This window comes from Petaurus breviceps, unplaced genomic scaffold (genome assembly GCF_028583685.1).
Source record: "Petaurus breviceps papuanus isolate PSGF00001 unplaced genomic scaffold, PetGlider_PUasm1.0 90822, whole genome shotgun sequence".
In the NCBI taxonomy this organism is placed as follows: Eukaryota; Metazoa; Chordata; class Mammalia; order Diprotodontia; family Petauridae; genus Petaurus; species Petaurus breviceps.
This window is the reverse complement of record NW_027187351.1, coordinates 6,313,536-6,332,330: the sequence shown is the minus strand read 5'-3', so window position 1 is coordinate 6,332,330 and position 18,795 is coordinate 6,313,536. Positions and strand designations below refer to the sequence as shown.

Sequence of the window (18,795 nt, the reverse complement as noted above, 5' to 3'; positions counted from 1 at the left end):
TAACAGCTGTGTGATCTTGGGCATGTCACTTAACCCCAATTGCCCTCCAAAAAAAAAGAAATGGATAAATTCTACAGGAATCAGGCAGAACTAAAGATTAGGAATCACCAAAAATAATGATCTAATTCTTGAAAGGAAAATTGTAACTACCAGAATGGAGAAAATAATTTTTTTTTTAAATGAGTCACTAGCAGACTTGGACTAGATAAGCAGAGGCGTAACAGCAGAAGCATGGCCCATGCATGATGAGCCCTTCAGGGACCATAATATCTGACTGACTTCCAGCTGCTCTGGCTGCAACATAAATAGACTGCCCTTGCTGTGAAGATAACCCTGGAAGTCACAAAATATCTAATACCTGTGCTTGTACCCTTAGCCTGTGAAAACCTTGCACCAGATCCCTACTGTGTTTGTTCTTCATTTTTGAAGAGGACCATGGCATCAGGAAAATGATGACATGACTTGTAGTTGATTCAATTTGAATGAGAGAGGGCTGTGCAAGGTCACCAGCCTCACTTTCTCCTCCTGAGCCATCTGGATCCAGTGACCTGATATTCATCAGGATGACTGGAGATGATCCAGGATGCATTGGGCCCTTTTAAGCTAAGGCCTTTTCAAGTACTCACTTAGGGTGAGGTAAGGACCATTCAATGAATAGGCCTCTTTAAGAATGAATCTAGGGATGGCCCCTTAACTTAGAAAAAAAGAAAGAAAATCAAGTTGGGAGGGGAAGACCCTCAGGGTTGTTGTTCCAAAGAGAAAGTTACCATTGACATTCACTCTAAGCCTAGAGGACCCAAAATAGAGCTCATTCATTCATGTGTTCATTTATTTGTTCACTTTTTTTAATTTCAGAAAGTTTATTTTGTACTTTTTTTCTAATGCTGCAGCTTCTCTCTCTTTTTATTTTTAGTTTTTTAAATTATTAATGTATTTTGGTTTCACATCACTCTCACTTCCAAATATATTCCTTTCCCATCTCCAGAGAATCATTCCTTGTAATAAAGAATAAAAAAGAAAGAAAAGTAGTTTAAAAAAAAACTAACCAACACATCAAGCATGTAGATATTGCCATATGTGAAAGAAATCACAAGCCCTACAGACAATATATGCAATGTTCCACACCCATAGTCTCCCAGGGTGGGATAGTCCAGGGTGCGATGTCAAACACACAGTCTGTTGGGCCCCAGGACACTGGAAGTATCCTAGTGCAGCCTAAACCGGGTTAAAATGTAATTGGGGGACAAAACAAGCGGCAGGCGCGGCGGCCAGGCCAGGGGCGGGGCGGGGCCGAAGGGACGGGATGAGAGAGGAGAGAGGTGTAGGGAAGCGGCTGGACAGGGACCGGAACCGGAACGGGGAACGGGTTGCTAAGGGGCTCCCGAGAGCAGAGAGCAGGGCTGGTGGCGGTTGCCTTCGTCATTTGTTCTGGAGAGTTTGGAGAGCTTGGCCACAGAGAGTCGCCAAGATAGCTGGGCCAGGAAGAAAACGTCGAACCCCTGACCCAGACTCCATCACTGACCCCGGTGGATTCTGGGTGTCAAGCAAGTGACTCAAAATGTCCGGAGGGGCTAGTGCCGCAGGCCAAGAAAGATGCTCCCAGGAGCTGGAGGCTGCCACCAAGAAGAAACAGAAGGATCATGCGAACCAGGAGAGCAAGAATGGTGAGCCCACAAGAGTGGCCGCTCCGGGGCTGGAAACATGTCCTCTGAGCGAGGAGCAGAAGCTCAAGGAAGCTGAACTGGAACTAGATTGGAAGCAGAATGCAGAGGAAGTGATTGTAAAGCTACACGTGGGGTCTGGGCCCTTGTGCATAGAAGAGATAGACGTAGCCTTTACGGATACAGACTGTGTGGTGCAGTTACCAGATGGCCGGCAGTGGAGCTGCATCTTCTATGAGGATATTGAAAGTTCCTGCAGCGAGGTCCAGGCCGGAAAGGGTGGTGCCCTTCAGTTATTACTGCATAAGATTTCTTTTCAGAACTGGCCCTGCCTCCTGAAAAAGAAGCCCATATGCCAGGATGTAGGACCTGGAGCCCATTGTGAAGAAGATGGACAAGAGCAGCCCTCTAGTCTTCTGGAACCTGGGTCTAGCCCAGAACCTCAAAGAGGGAAGCAAGAGCCACGAAATGAGAAGCGAACTCAGGGCCAAAGTGAAGCAGGTACAGGAACAGGCCCTGGAACCCAGGCAGGGCCCAGTGCCAAGCGGGCAGTGCACCTCCAGGGGACTCCTGAGGGGGAGGCCTCCAGGGGCACTCCAGGTCCCCAAAGGAATGGCTCTCCCTCTTCAGCAGAACCCATAGTTCAGCCTGTTTCAGCAGAGCCTGAAGCATTTGTTGGGGGGCCACAGCAGCCATCCCTGATGGCTCATCATACTCATCAGTCTAGTCAGGAGGAAAATCAGGCCCCTTCACTAGAGAGTACCCTGGAAGGGGAGAAGATACCCCACCAGAATGAATTGGTCTGCCCAACCCTACCCCAGGGTAGATAAGGGGACCAGAACAAGGAGGAGGCAGCAATGGCAACTTTGGAAACTACAGCTGAGGAACCAGAGCCCACGGTGAGCCTGACGTTTGTGAAGAATGACTCCTGTGAGAAAGGTCCAGATTCAGTGGTTGTACATGTATATGTAAAGGAGATCTGCCGCAAGGCTTCTCGAGTGCTGTTTTGTGAACAAGACTTCACCCTTGTTTTCCAGACCAGTGACGTGAACTTTCTACGGCTGCACCCAGACTGTGGACCACATACTTTTTTCCAATGGCAGGTGAAACTCAGGAACATTATTCAACCAGAGCAGTGTGTGTATCACTTCACATCTTCACGAATTGACATCTGCCTCAGAAAGCAGCAGAGGCAGCGGTGGGTAGGCCTTGAGGCCCCAGCCACACGAGGTGCAGTGGGTGGTGCAAAGGTTGCCATGCTGACAAGCCCAACCCCCCTAGATGCAGCCCCACCAGGAAGAAGCTCGAGTTGGGGAGAAGGAGAAGGTGAAGGCCCAGCCTGAAGAATCAGGACTGAACAGTGTGGCAGCCCACATAGCACTGGAGCGTGGGGCCCTGAAGCCAGAGCCTCCCCTCGCCTCACCCAAGCCCACTTGTATGGTCCCCCCCATGCCTCACAGCCCCATGAGCAGTGAGAGTGTGGAAGAGGAGGAGGAAGAAGAGAACAAGGTGTGCTTGCCTGGTTTCACAGGCCTTGTCAACTTGGGCAACACCTGCTTCATGAATAGTGTCATCCAGTCCCTGTCCAATACCCGAGAGCTTCAAGACTACTTCCATGATTGCTCTTTTGAGGCAGAGATAAACTACAGCAATCCTCTGGGCACAGGAGGACGGCTGGCCATTGGCTTTGCAGTGTTGCTTCGAGCACTGTGGAAGGGTACCCACCATGCCTTTCAGCCCTCCAAGCTGAAGGCTATTGTGGCAAGCAAAGCCAGTCAGTTCACTAGCTATGCTCAGCATGATGCTCAGGAGTTCATGGCCTTCCTCTTGGATGGGCTGCATGAGGACCTGAACCAAATCCAGAATAAACCTTACAAAGAGACTGTAAACTCTGATGGACGTCCTGATGAGGTGGTTGCTCAGGAAGCTTGGCAGCACCACAAAATGAGGAACGACTCATTCATTGTAGATCTGTTTCATGGACAGTACAAGTCAAACCTTGTGTGCCCTGTGTGCTCCAAGGTCTCCATCACTTTTGACCCATTCCTGTACCTGCCTGTCCCCCTGCCTCAGAAGCAGAAAGTGCTCACTGTGTACTAATTTGCCAAGGAGCCACACAAGAAGCCTGTCAAGTTCCTGGTGAGCATCAGCAAAGAGAACTCCAGTGCTATGGAGGTGCTTGATTCCCTGGCCCAGAGTGTTCACGTGAAGCCTGAGAGCCTTCGGCTAGCTGAGGTGATTAAGAACCGATTTCACCGTATATTCCTTCCATCGTACTCATTGGACACCATCTCTCCCACTGATCTGCTCCTTTGCTTTGAAGTGCTATCCCCAGAGCTGGCCAAGGAGCGGGTGGTAGTCCTTCAGGTGCAGCAGTGCCCTCAGGTGCCCAGCATCCCCATTGCCAAGTGTGCTGCCTGCCAGAAGAAGCAGCAGTCTGAAGACGAGAAATTGAAGCGTTGTACCCGCTGTTACCGTGTTGGCTACTGCAACCAGGTTTGTCAAGACTCATTGGCCAGATCACAAAGGCCTGTGCCATCCAGAGAATATTGGCTTCCCCTTCTTCATCAGTGTCTCTGAGTCCCACCTCACCTATGCGCACCTTGCCCAGCTCCTGGAGGGCTATGCTCGGTACTCAGTGAGCGTGTTCCAGCCACCCTTCCAATTAGGCCATGTTTCCCCAGAACAGAGCCCCCAGGTGCTAAGCAGCTCTACACCTCCTATGCCCAGCACTTTGGAGGCAGGGGGTGGGGACCAGGACTTAAGACCCTCACCAGAATCCCAGGTGTCCCCTACAGTGGCTGATCTTGGTGACACAGTTGCCTCAAGGAGCCAGGCACCCCCTGATTGGGATTCTGTGCCCAATCTTGACACAGGCCTCTCAGAGTCAACAGTCAGCATGCCCAGCGAGGGGGGATTTTCTAAGGAGTCTGCTGGGGAGAGGTTGCTCAGGCCTGAAGCTGCTGTCCCAGGCTACCAGCACCCAGCTGAGGTCTTGAGCGCCCATCCACCCCCATTTTTTATCAACAAAACTGATGCCACCAATAAGGAACAAAAGCTGGAAGACAAAAGTGAATCCACCCTGGAACTGGGTGATGACTGCAGCCTGGTATTGTGGAAAAACAATGAACGGCTGAAGGAGTTTGTGCTCGTTGGCTCCAAAGAGCTTGAGTGTGTGGAAGACCCCAGCTCGGCCAGTGAAGTAGCCAGGGCTGGTCACTTTACTCTGGAGCAATGTCTCAGTCTCTTCACCAAGCCTGAGGTGCTAGCCCCAGAAGAAGCCTGGTACTGTCCCAAGTGTAAGCAGCACAGAGAAGCCTCCAAGCAGCTGATGCTGTGGCGCCTTCCAAATGTGCTCATTATCCAGCTGAAGCGCTTTTCCTTTCGAAGCTTCATCTGGAGGGATAAAAATCAATGACATGGTGGAATTCCCTCTCAGGAACCTGGACTTGAGCAAGTTTTGCATAGGCCAGAAAGATGACTGGCAGCTTCCAACCTACGACCTGTATGCAGTCATCAACCACTATGGGGGCATTATTGGAGGTCATTACACTGCTTATGCCTGCCTGCCTAGTGAAAAGAACAGCCAGTGTAGTGACATGGGCTGGAGACTATTTGATGACAGCACCGTGACCACAGTGGATGAAAACCAGATAGCAACCCGCCATGCCTATGTCCTCTTCTATCGTCGGCGAAACTGTCCTGTGGAGAGGCTTCCAAGGGTCCCTTCCACTGAACACCACACCGATCTGGGCCCAGCTACTGAGGCGGCCACCAGCCAGGCTTCCCAGATCTGGCAGGAGCTGGAAGCAGAGGAAGAGCTGGGGCTAGAGGCCTCAGGATTCCTGGGCCACTTGGGGCCTCGAAGCTGGGCAGCCCCACCAAGGTGGGCCCCTGACACACTAGATGAGGGCTGCCTCCGCTACTTTGTCCTGGGCACCATGGCTGCCCTGGTGGCACTCATCCTCAATGTGTTCTATCCCTTGGTGTCCCAGAGCCGATGGAGATGAGTTGCCCGCCTGTAGGCTGGCCCCTCTGGGGAGTGGAATTGAAACCCAATGTGGACTCAGGGCCCTGGCTGTGTTCTGTACACTCATGTCTCAGGGCTGCCTGCCAGTCTCCCCCTAGAAGAGAATAGGCTTCTGCCTAGCCAATTCCTCATACCTCAGACCCTGAGCTATGTCCCTGGGCCACTTGCCTGCTGGGCCCCACCTTTAGCCTCAGCTCATAACAATAAACCTGAGGTTATAGGGATCCTGTTCTCCCTTCTTGCCTTCAATCTATGAGGCCCAGCCCCAGGTCCTTTCCCTTTCCATGCCCTCTATTCCCAAGCTACTTTCCTATATTTAATGTGTCAATAAAGTGAAATTGTTCCCAGAAGAAAAAAAATTTAATTGGGAAATATTTAACAAAATAAATAAAAATACAATAAAGTGTAGTTGACATTACCTTTTCTTTTCTTTCATTTTTTGGGGGGTGGGGGTGGAGCGTGGAAGGCAGGGCAATTGGGGTTAAGTGATATGCCCAAGGTCACACAGCTAGTAGGTGTTAGGTATCTGAGGACAGATTTGAACTCAGGTCCTCCTGACTCCAGGGCTGGTGCTCTATTTACTGTGCCACCTAGCTGCCCCTTGTGCCACCTAGCCACCCCTGACATTACCTTTTCAAACTAGGTCAATATAAAGCCCATAAGAGACATCCCTGGCACAGGCTTCTGGTCAGTGAAAGGCACAAAAAGTTCAAACTACAAGCAGTCAGGGTCCCTTGGACATGGTGAATTCCTGAAGACTACATTGCATGAGTTACAGTGGTCTTTACCATATCCTGTCCTGGTAACCAGACGATTCCATATGGAGATGAAGGAAAGTCAAGACCAGAAAAGCTAAGTACCTTGCATCCTTATTGTTCATCCTTGCTGTGTTAGGGTAAAGTTTCCTTTTTTTAAATTTATCCTAACATCAAACCCAAAGTAAGAGACAGCTGATGTAAAAGACACCTCCATCAAGAAATGTTCCTGTATAGGCATAGGATAATGTTAACTCTGGTCTTAAAAGTTATCTTCTAAATAGACCCAAGATAGATAGATATGCAAGTTGTAATAAGAGCTTCCAGTTTGTTTGTTCATTTGGTTTTGGTTTGGGGGGAGGGGTATGGAATAAATAATATCTTGCGTTTCTATAGAACTTATAGTGGTTTAAAAGGCTGTTTGCATGTATCATCGTATTTGAACCTCACAACAACCCTGTAAGGAATTGCCTCCAAATACAAAATGCTCTTTGGTATTCAAAGCCCTTCATAACCTAGCCACCTCTTACCTTTGAAGTTTTTTTATACTTTTATACAGACAGATACTCTGACCCAGTGACATTGGCCACCTGGCGATCCCACAAACAAGACACTTCATCTCTTACTTCTAAGCATCTGGTTTGGCTCTGCTCCATGCCTGCAATCCTCTCCTCCTACCCTCAGACTACTGACAGCCTTGGCTTCGCTTGTGTTATGGTTCATTCATTTCAGTTGTGTCTGACTCTTCATGACATTTGGAGTTTTCTTGCAAAGATATTGCAGTGATTTGCCATTTCCTTCTCCTGCTTATTTTACAGATGAGGAAACTGAAGCAAACAATGTTTAAGTGACTTATCCACGGTCCCATAGATAGTAAGTATCTGAGGATGAATTTAAACTCAGTTCTTCCTGACTCAAGGTCACCTAGCTGCCCCAACTTCCCTTAAGTCCCAACTAAAATCTCACCTTCTACCAGCAGAGGTTCCCAAAGTAATTGATACTGCCCCCTGAATGAGGGGGGCAGTAATAGCTTTGGGTGAAATTTCCAGGACTGAATAAAAACAGAGGCAGTGAAATTATAAGGAAATAAGAGAAGAAAATTTTTAAAACCATTCATGGTGGGAGCCCAGATGGTGGAGTAGTAGCACAAACTTGGCATGGGCTCTGGCTACAACCACTTCCAATACCTATTAAAAAATGACTAAACAAATTTTAAAGCTACAGAACCCACAAAGTGACAGAGAGAAACAAATCTCCCGCTGAAGGCAGCCTGGCAGGCCAACAGGAAAGGTCTCTCACAGCACGCTGGGAACTGAACACAGTCCCCTGTGAGCCAAGGTACCAGCCCCGGGGTGGGCCCAACCAGCAGCAACCTGAGCAGACATCAGGATAGTGAATCAACAGCAACTGTGGCAGTTTCCTGACTTCTCAACCCATAAACACCAAACACAAAGTAAAAGGTCAGTGTGGAACTCTGTTGGAAGGGTGAAGGGAGAGTGAGGTCCAGCCTCTGCCCCCAGGGTGAGAAGTGGCCAAAGCATGTCAGCTGCAGTTGCTGCCACATGGCTGCTTCCAGAGCTCCTGGCCTTCAGATGTAAGGGGACCAAGCGACCAGAGGGTAATCACTTTTGCTTTAACTTGCTTGGATCTGGATTGCGGTCTTGGGTGGTGGTCTTGGGTATGTGGCCAGTGAGTCAGAGCTTGTGGTGGCTGTAGGTGCCCTCCTAATAGCTCTGGCAGCTGTGGAAACCCCAGCAATTTGGTACAAACTATCTCCATTACAGAAGCAGAGTTCTACCTTGGCAAAGAGCTCAAATGTCAAGTAATTGACTGGAAATATGAGCAAGCTGAGGAAGCACAAACAGACCATATAATCCTTTTTTAGGAATGAAAAGGATCAAGGCATGGAGTGGAAGGAAGACAGCAAAGTCAGAACTCCTGCATCAAAAGCCTCCAAGAAAAATATGAATTGGTTTATAGGCCATGGAGGAGCTCAGGAAGGATTTTGAAAATCAAGTAAGAGAAGTAAAGGAAAAATTGGGGAGAGAAATGAATATGATGCAAGAAAATCAGGAAAAGCAAGTCAACAGCCTGCTAAAGGAGACCTAAAAATATCCTGAAGAAAATAACACCTTAAAAAACAGACTAACTCAAATGGCAAAAGAGGCCCAAAAAGCCAATGAGGAGAATAATGCTTTAAAAAGTCAAATTTGCCAGATAGAAAAAGAATTTCAAAAACTCACTGAAAAAAATAACTCCTTCAGAATTAGATTGGAACAACTGGAAGCGAATGACTTTATGAGAAATCAAGATACTATAAAAAAGATCCAAACAAATGAAAAAAAAAAATAGAAGGCAATGTGAAATATCTCATAGGAAAAACCACTGACCTGGAAAATAGATCCAGGAGAGATCATTTAAAAATTATTAGACTACCTGAAAGCCATGACCAAAAAAAGAGCCTAAACAACATCTTTCAAGAAATTATCAAGCAAAATCGCCCTGATATTCTATAACCAGAGGGCAAAATAGAAATTAAAAGAATTCACCAATCACCTCTTGAAAAAGATCCCAAAAAGAAAACTCCTAGGAATATTATAGCCGGGTTCTGGAATTCCCAGATCAAGTAGAAAATATTACAAGCATCCAAGAAGAAACAATTTGAGTATTGTAGAAACACAATCAGGATAACACAAGACCAAGCAGTTTCTACATTAAGGGACCAGAGGACTTGGAATATGATATTCCCAAGGTCAAAGGAGCTAGGATTAAAACCAAAAATCATATACCCAGCAAAACTGCGTATAATGCTTCAGGGGAAAATATGGTCATTCAATGAAATAGAGGACTTTCAAACATTCTTGATGAAAAAACCAGAGCTGAACAGAAAATTTGACTTTCAAATACAAGAAGCAAAAGAAGCATGAGAAGGTAAACAGGAAAAAGAAATCATAAAGAACTTATTAAAATTGAACTATTTATATTCCTACATGGAAAAATGATCATTGTAACTCATGAGACTTTTCTCAATGTGAGGATAGTTGAAGGGAATATATATCTGTATATATACAGAAATATGTATGTATAGGAGGGTATATGTGTGTATAAATTTTATGTGAGTGTGTGCATATGTGTGTACATGTATACATAGAGAGCATAGGATGAGTTAAATATGAAGGGATGGTATCTAAAAAATAAAATTAAGAGGTGAGAGAGGAATATATTGGGAAGAGAAAAGGGAGAGATAGATTAGAGTAAGTTATCTCATATAAAAGAGGCAAGAGAACACTTACAATGGAGGGGAAGAGCAGGAAGGTGAAAGGGAATGGGTCAACCTTACTTTCATTGAATTTGGCTTAAGGAGGGAATCTCATTCACATTCAATTGGGTATCTTACCCTACAGGAAAGGAATGGGGAAGGGGATAAAAGGGGGGATGATAGAAGGGAGGACAGATTGGGGGAGAGGGTAGTTAGAAGCAAACACTTTTGAAAAGGGGCAGGGTCAAAGTAGAAAATAGAATAAGTGGGGGGGCGGGATAGGATGAAGGAAAATATAGTTAATCTTCTACAATATAACTACTATGGAAATGTTTTGCATAACTACACATGTACAACCTATGTTGAATTGTTTGCCTTTCCAGTGGGGTGGGTGAGGAGGGAAGAAGGGAAAGACTCTGGACCTCAAAGTTTCAAAAACAAATGTTTAAAAAAATGTTTTTTTACACGCAACTGGGAAATAAGATATATGGACACTGGGATACAGAAATCTATCTTACCCTGCTAGAAAGTTGGGGGGGGGGGGGGAGGGGGAGATGGGGGAGGATATAAGAGAGAACAGATTGGGGGTAGGGGTATTCAGTAGGCTTGCTATTTTGGTGTGGGGGTAGGGAAAGATGGGGAGAAAACTTTGTAACTAAGAATCTTGTGGAAATGAATGTTGAAAACTAGAAATAAATTAATTAATTGAAGTTACAAAAACTTCATACACGTTTCAGCTGTTCTGTAACAGAATTAAAGTCATAATTACATTATTTTCCAAATAAACACACAAAATGCAAGTTATAAGCCATCAGTGGTCAAGTCCACTGATAGATCTTAACACAAAAGTGTTGGGCAGGTGAGTATGTGGCACGTTGTCAGGAAGTCCAGCAGGACTTCCAGGAATACATGCATGTGGTGAATTGTTTGCAATATAATACTACGAGGTTATATGACATAATATTGCAATATCAAAATTTCAATGCAGGAAAAACCCCACAAATTTACAATAAATTATTAATTTAAAATGCATTATATTTTTTTTTGAAATGACATAAATTTCAAAAAAAAATAAAGAGTTAAAGAAAGATTTCAGGGGGGGGGCAACTGAGTAATTTTTTTTTTTGAAAAGGGGGTGGTAGACCAAATAACTTTGGAAACCTTTGTTCTACAGGAAGCCTTTCCAGCCTGTCTTAATTCCAATGCCTTACCTTTGTTAATTATTTCCCATTAATCCTACATATATCTTATTTTGTATATAGTTGTTTGCATGGTGTCTCCTTTCATTAGATCGTGAGCTCCTTGAGGGTAGGGACTGTCTTTTGCCTTTTCATATCCCCAGTACTTAGCACAATAGTAGGTGTTCAATAAATATTGGTTGGGTGATTGATTAATGTCCTCATTTCTATTTTAGTTTGACAACAAAGATAGAGTAGATCAGGCACTGGTCTTGGAGTGAGGAGGTTCAAACCCTACTTCACAGACTTACTAGCTGTATGACCCTGGGCAAAATAACAATTTCTCTTGGCCTCAGTTTCCCATCTGCAAAGTGAGGGGGTTGAACTCAAAGGCCTTTAAGTTCCCTTCCAGCTCTATATCTATGATCCTATGACCTCAGTTCTCTTATAGCTATGGAATGCACATCTGGGGCTCTCAAACACACCCTTAGGCAGAGTTTTAGAACAAATGCTATGTCATAAATTCAATGAGAGCTATATCTGGATGACCTTATTATCATTAGACCAGAAAACTGAATTCCACCTTCTCAAGTGTGGCCACAACACGCAGGATTCCTGGGGAAGAAAAACAAATGCCAACCCAACACAATGCTTTCCTAGCAACTTTCTTACCACTTAGTATGCTAAAGAAGACATTCAGAGATATGTGCATTATACTAATACACTGCTGATGGAGCTGTGTTTTCCTGCCTTTCAGGAAAATGATCTGGAATTATTTAAGGAAAATCAATTAATTGTTTATACCCTTTGAATCCCAGGAATCCCTACCAATGGTCAAGCCATAAAAGGTCCAAAGCAGAAAGAAAAGCCAAAATGTATATGGTATATATGTGGGATTTGTCAGAGGCAGGATTTGAATTCCAGTCTTCTGACACCTGAGATAGTGTTTTTTCTACTTTTTGTGGCCGTTATCTTTTTTGTGGAGCCCTGTATGTGTAGTCAGAAAGCCTGGAATATAATCGTACCTCAGACACCATAATACTTTTGTGACCTTGGTCAAGTCACTTAATTTTCCTTGCCTTTAGTTTTCTCACCTGTAAAATGAACTCTATGATTCTATGATATTATGATACTGTGAGTGCCCAGCCCTTATGAAATGACTAAATAACTTGTGGCATATGGATGCAATAAAATATTATTATGCCCTAAAAAATGACAAATATGAGAAAATCAGGGAAGCACCACTACATGTATAAACTAATACTAAGTAAGAGATTCAAGGAGAACAATGAATACAATAATGTAAACCAATATTTCATAAGTACTTAGTACGTACATTTAAAAAACTCTTAGAAACTATGGAACTGTGATTTATTATAATAATGATCAATCTTGTCCTTAGAAAACAAAAGATGAAATGAACTTCTGTCCTCTGTAAAAGGGAGTGGTCATGGCGGCTAGGAAACTATTGATTTGGAATTTTGCATATTTCCCTTAGTCTTGATGACTTCATTGGCAAAGTGACTTGACTTATTTGTTGTTGAGTAGATTTTTTTCCTCATTATAGGGATTATGGGAGAATAATTGTAATGTAAAAACAAGAGGCATCAATAAAACCTAAAAAGGAAAAAGGCATTCTCACATCAAGAAAACTTCCTTGGGAAATCCAGACAATGCTGCCAAGCCTTTCCCCCAGAGAGCCTCAGAGCTGTGTCTGACTAACTCAGAAACCCATTGAATTCCCCTCAAGGCTTGTGGCCAACCCAATTATCCACTGACAACTGATAACAGCCCTTGCTAGTTCTGAGCTAATGTTACAGCCTCAGGACAGTGGAACAACTTTTCACAGTGTGTTTCATCCAGTTCCTACATATTCATGGGTCTTCTCTAGTTACAGTAGTACTTCCACCTTGGGTTGTCCACAATCTGGACATGTCCAATTACCTCTAAGGTGTTAGCCTAACTGCACTGTGATTGTTAAATATAAATATCAAACACGTTCTTCTCTAAGTTTGAATTGGAAATAGTATTTCCACTTAACCATGATCTCAGGTAATCCTCAAATTTTTCACTCTGGTGAAAAATAACACAGGTTATCCCCTCAAGGTGTTTACATTCTACTTGGGGAAAGGGATAGGAATATGACATATACACAGACAAACAGTGCAAGGTAGATTATGATAAGAACAAAGGAGAGATCCAGAGAAAATACGAGGAAGTAGTGAGCACTTTTAACTAAGAGAAAGGGTATGGTTGGGGCTAGTGGAGGGCATTAGGGACTATTTCTTTAAAAAGATGGCACCTCAACCAAACTTTAAAGGAAAAGAAACATTATGAAAGATGGAGATGAGGACAAAGTCAATTGTGGTAGATGATGTTGAATTTAAGAGACAATAGTCCATTTTTGATGTAATATACAGAAGTATAGAATAGTGTAGTATAGAAGAATAAAAGCATGAAATGAAGCTAAAAACAAGATTGGAACCATATTATGGAGCATCTTAAATTTCAGGATGTTTATCTGTGTCCTAGAGACAATAGTAAGTCACTGAAAGGAAGTGACATAGGCATCTGCTGTAGTAAGATTGTTCAGGAAGCATAAGGATGAATTGGAGAGAAGAGAGAGACTAGAAGCAGAAAGACAAGTTGGGAGGCTAATCTAATAGCACAGTTGAGTAGTGATGAGGGTCTGAGCTAAGATGACAGAACTGATTGAAGGAAAGGAAATGAGTGCAAGAAATATTACAGGTTAGAATCAGCAGGACTCTGCAACAAATAGAATGCAGAAGGTAAAGGAGTAGGAAGAGGCAGCACAGAGTAATGGATCAGGCACTGGACTCGGAGTCTGGAAAACCTGGGTTGAAATCCTACCTTGGATACTAATTGACTGTATGACTATGGTTAAACTCTTCTCAGTCCCAGTTTTCTCAATGGTAAAAATGAAGGGGTTGAACTCAATGTCCTCTAAGGCCCTTTCTGGTTCTAAATCTATGATCCTATGGGTCCAAGTTGATACTAATATCTTCTGCCTAAGTGACTAAAAGGAAACTGGTACTCTCCACAGGAGAAGGGAAATGAGAGAAGCAGCAGCATTTGAGAAAAGACAAGATCAGCTTTGGATATGATGAGCATGAGCTGTCATGAGAATGAACCAGTGATGGTGATCCATGCCTTCATGTAGCTGGACAGGTAAGAAGAAAAGCAGGTGAGGGCAGGATTACAGAAGCCAAAAGAGGAAAGAGTTTAGGAGGAAGTGGGTGGTTACCTGTGTCAAAAGCAGCAGAAAGGTCAAAGAGCATGAGAACCAAGAAAAGACTATTGGGTTTGGTAGTTAAAAGGTCATGAGAAACCTGTGAGAGTGTAGTTGCAGTACAGTAATGGGACTAGAAGCTAGATTTTGAGATCTTTGGGAGTAGGAGAGAAATATGTGGTAAGTTCTAGGAGACCAAGATTCCAGAGGAAAGAGTCTAGAGGGAAATCAGAATTGTAGAGGGATGAGAATATGGTAACCAACAGCACTAGACAGGAGTTTTCACCTAGAGGTTCTGAATTACAGAATCTGAGATAAGTGCACAAAAATTTCTTTTTTAAAGAAATTTTTATAGCAAAAAGGAGAGATATACAATGATAACTCAAGGGAATAGTAAGATTAAGGGAAGGTCCCTTTTTATGAGAGAAAGCTAAATATCCTGAATATCTGTTTGTAGGTACTGTAGAATGATCCAGTAGACATGGAGAAGAAGGTGAGAAAGAGAATGGGAGGTTCCCAAAAAACAGAGGTGGGAAACAAATATGGAGCAGTTAGCTTTGGCAAGGAGAATGGTTACTTTTGAGATTAGAGCAAAGTAGGAGAGGTGAAGTAAGGCTTTGGAGAAGTTTTGAGGTATAGAAGACAGAGGCAGGAATTCACAGCAGATCATCTCCATTTTCTCAGTAAAATACAAGATGAGATTATTTTCTAGGGTGAGGCTGGGCTGGAGATAGAGTTGATGGCTTCAGGAAGTCTGGAAGAGTCATAGTTGGGAGTGTGATAGTTAGAGATGAATAAAAGATATCCTTGTAGAAGTGAAAGGACAGTTGAAGTCATTATGGGGTTATGTGATCATACCAACTTTCATTTTTATAGCACTTTAAAATTTATAAAATGTATTACACATATTTTTTTACATGTTATCTCATTTGAGTCCCCAAATAATCTTGTGAAGTAGTTTACAGATAAGGAAAATTGAGGTTCTGAGAAATTAATTGACTTCCTCACAGTTACACAGTTAATAAACGTCAGAGGTGTTTTTTACTCTAAGTCCAGTACTTAATTTGTAATGGGTCTGATCAAGCCTGTTTTGTGACTTCCTCCATTAGCATTCAACTGCTTTGGGGTAAAAGCATAGAGGCAAATAGTTGAGGTAGCCCAAGGTTAAGGATTATCAAGGAATATGGGACCAAAGAAGTTATAATGGCAGACAGGGTATTTTGTTGTTCAGTCAATTCAGTCATGTCTGACCCTTCATAACACCATTTGGGGTTTTCTTGGCAAAGACACTGGAATGATTTATCATTTTCTTCTCCAGCTTATTTTATGGATGAGAAAACTCAGGCAAACAGGGTTAAGTGGCCTGCCCAGGGTCACACAGTAAGTATCTGAGGCTGGATTTGAACTTGGAGTCTTGTTGATTCTAGGCCTCATGTCCTATCCGCTGTGCCACCTGGTTGCCCCTAGACAAGGTATAGGGTAAAAAATGAACTGAAAATAGAGATGATGGAGTAGGAAAATGGAAGGGCCTTAGGGTGAGGTTGGGACTGAGTATAGGTTTAGGAAAAAGTAGGAGGTTGTGATGAAAGAGGAACCTTTTACAATTCATGATTTTGATAGTGGAACAATTTTGAGTAATGACAAGGTCTAAAGTATCAACCTCTCTGTGGATAGCAAAAATAGAATAGAAATAGGAATCATGGAAATTAAGAAGTTCAGAAGTCACAGTATTTGAAGGATAAACATAATTAAGGAAAACAGCAGGGATTTAGATAGACTGTGAAGTAACCAGAATACAGCAACAAGGGTCTGGATAGGCTGGTACAATCAGATTGTGCTTCAAAGGAACCTAAGTTTTGGAGAGCATAAAGAATGTCTGGAAGCAGCCGAGGATGGCAAGAAAAATGCCAGCTCCTCCTTCTGGTCCTGTCAGTTGTAGGGAAAAGAGGTGAAAGCTGCCAGCATTGGAAAAGGCATGGAAGGATGACTTTTGATGGAAAAGATAGATTTCAGTGAACACCAAAACATGAAAGACGTGTAGGGGGAAGAGATCTAGGAAGAAGTGAAGTTTGTCAACAATAGAACAAGGATTCCAGAGGGATGTTACAGCGGAAGCAGAAATCAGAATTGTAGAGGGTTGAGAATTCAGGGACCAAGAACAGTAGTCAGGAGTTTTCACATAGAAATTCTGAATTACAGGTATTGCTAAATCAAAGGATGGGAATTGTACTAGCCTTGGAGCAGGGAAATTGCTACCAAAAAGGGAGACGCTTAGAGGCTAAATCTGTCTCAAGGTTCTAATTAGAACATTAGTCTAGTGTCTCCCAAGTGAAGTCCCCTTTGATGACCTCAGTAGGGGAGGGAAAAACAAAAGCATGTGATCTCCAAGAGGTTCATAGGTAAAGAAGGCTTTTGTCTGCTATCTAGGAGATTCAGCCAAATTGGCCTTTTCTCTTCTCCTTGCCCACCACACTCCATCTCCCACTTCCATCCTTTTGTATTGGCCATCCTCCAATGCCTGAAATGCACTCCTTCACCTCTGTTTCATAGATTGCCCTTCTCCTTTAAGATTCAGTTCAAGTGGGGCAGCTAGGTGGTGCAGTGAATAGAGTACCGGCCCTGAAGTCAGCAGGACCTGAATTCAAATCTAACCTCAGACACTTAACATTTACTAGCTGTGTGACCTTGGGCAAGTCACTTAACCCCAATTGCCTTGTCTTCCCCCTCAAAAAAAGGCAAAAAAAGTAAGATTCAATTCAAGTACAATCATCCACATGAAGGCTTCCCTAAACCCCTCAATTGCCAATGCCCTGCCTCCCAAATCTCCTTGTATCTCCTTGTATTTAGTTACATATATTTAAGTACATACACTATATTTATTAACTTTATATGTATTTATATTAATTAACTTTATATTTATAATATATATATTAGAATGTAAGCTTATTGAAAACAACTGTTATTTCATTCAATGTACTTGTATCCTCAACATCTAGCACAGTACCTGAAATATAATGGTGCTTAATCAATACTCTTTAATTGGAGCCCCCTCAACTGATTCCTTAAGGAAAGAAATTACATTCACAATTCACAAATAGGAAATGGTAAATTCATTAAGGGCAGTTTTTTAAAAAAAGAGGAAACTAAAAAGGAAATCAGATACAGAAATAAAGTACAACTAGACCCAGGGAGAGGGGCCATGGGAGAAAACTACAAAAGAAACCTTTAAAATAGCATTAACCCTAATAGATTAAGCTGTGTAAGTCAGTACCCAGATCACAAATGATTATGTTCCAAAAGTTTGTTTGAAGTCAGTCATTTTAGAACCTAAAAAACACACTTTCCCACTGAATATCATAGATGGAAGTTAGGTTCCCACAAAAAGGCCAGCCCACAAAAGCCATAAAACCACAAAAGTAGAAAATAGTAAGGAAGCAATACTAGCGTAACATTAATATTTATACAGAACAAATAGAATTGAGTGTCTAGGTTTTAGTTTGGTGTATCGTGTGCTGGACTTGGAGTCAAGAAGACCTGAGTTCAAATCCTCCCTCACTTATTAACCTTGTGACCACAGCAAGTCATGTAAACTCTCTCAGCCTCTGTTCTTTTATCATAAACTGGATGTACTTGAGACATCTCAAATTCAACATCTCCAAAACAGATCTCATTATCTTTTCCTAAAACTCACCCCTTTCCCATACTTTCTTATTCCTGTTGAAGACACTACCATCTTTCCAGGCTTTAGGGTTCATAACCTCAGCATTTTCTTCAACTCCTTATTCTTCCTCAGCTCATATACCTAGTCAGGCACCAAATCTTGCTGTTTCTGCCTTCACAATGACTCTCACATATGACCTCTTTTTCTATCCACCCCAGCTATTACTTTAGTTCAGGTCCTTCATCAATTCTCACCTAATTGATCTCCCAGTTTCAAGCCTCTTTTCAATCCAGCCCAACCTCCACACTTTTGCCAAAGTTGCTTTCCCTAATTGAAGAACTGAAGATGTTACTCCCCTTCCTACTTAATAAATTGCAGTGACTTCAGTGACTCTAGGAAAAGAAAACAAACTCTTCTCTTTAGATTTTAAAGCACTTCAGAACCTGAATCCAACCTAATTTTCTACCCTCATTCTACATTGTTCTCCTTCCCAATCCCAGTCCCCTTCAACAATCCAGCCAAACTGGTCTTCCCTCTGGTCCTCACACACTGTAGTCTATCCATTTCCTTGTCTTTGCATGGGCCACCCCTTGCTCCTCTACTCCCATGCTGAAATGTACTCCCTCCAATCACCCATCTTAATGTTAATATTCTTCCAGTGATGCTGCTTGCTGAGTCATGAAACAGCTTGATCTCTTTGGAACTAAAGTTATTGTTTGCTCAAAGTGCAAAGGAAAGAATCATGATGGCTTTGGAAAGGTGGCCACATAATGGTGTGGGAGAAATTATATAAAAAATATCACCAGGGAAATGTAGAAATTGTTTTCCAGGCTTTAAACAGTACCTCAACAAGACTTGATAACAGTTTGCACAAGGAGCAGGCTAAAGGAGAAGCAAAAAGAAGGGACAGATAATTGACCTCCTGCCCTGGCATCCATGCAGTGTTAGAAGTCCTAGTCTTAATGGCTAGGTGGAACAATGGACAGAGTATTGGGCCTGAA

At 43.0% G+C, this 18,795-nt stretch overlaps 1 long non-coding RNA gene and 1 pseudogene across 1 annotated transcript in view; both read left to right on the top strand.

The window, feature by feature from the left end:
* The window catches only part of LOC138148014 (uncharacterized), a 55,544-nt gene that overhangs the window by 12,960 nt on the left and 23,789 nt on the right, over positions 1–18,795 (top strand). Inside the window, exon 2 of the long non-coding RNA XR_011164960.1 lies at positions 13,948–14,072. This is a non-coding gene — a long non-coding RNA (uncharacterized lncRNA). The remainder of the gene's footprint in view (positions 1–13,947; positions 14,073–18,795) is intronic.
* On the top strand, positions 1,312–6,109 carry LOC138148011 (ubiquitin carboxyl-terminal hydrolase 19 pseudogene; annotated as a pseudogene).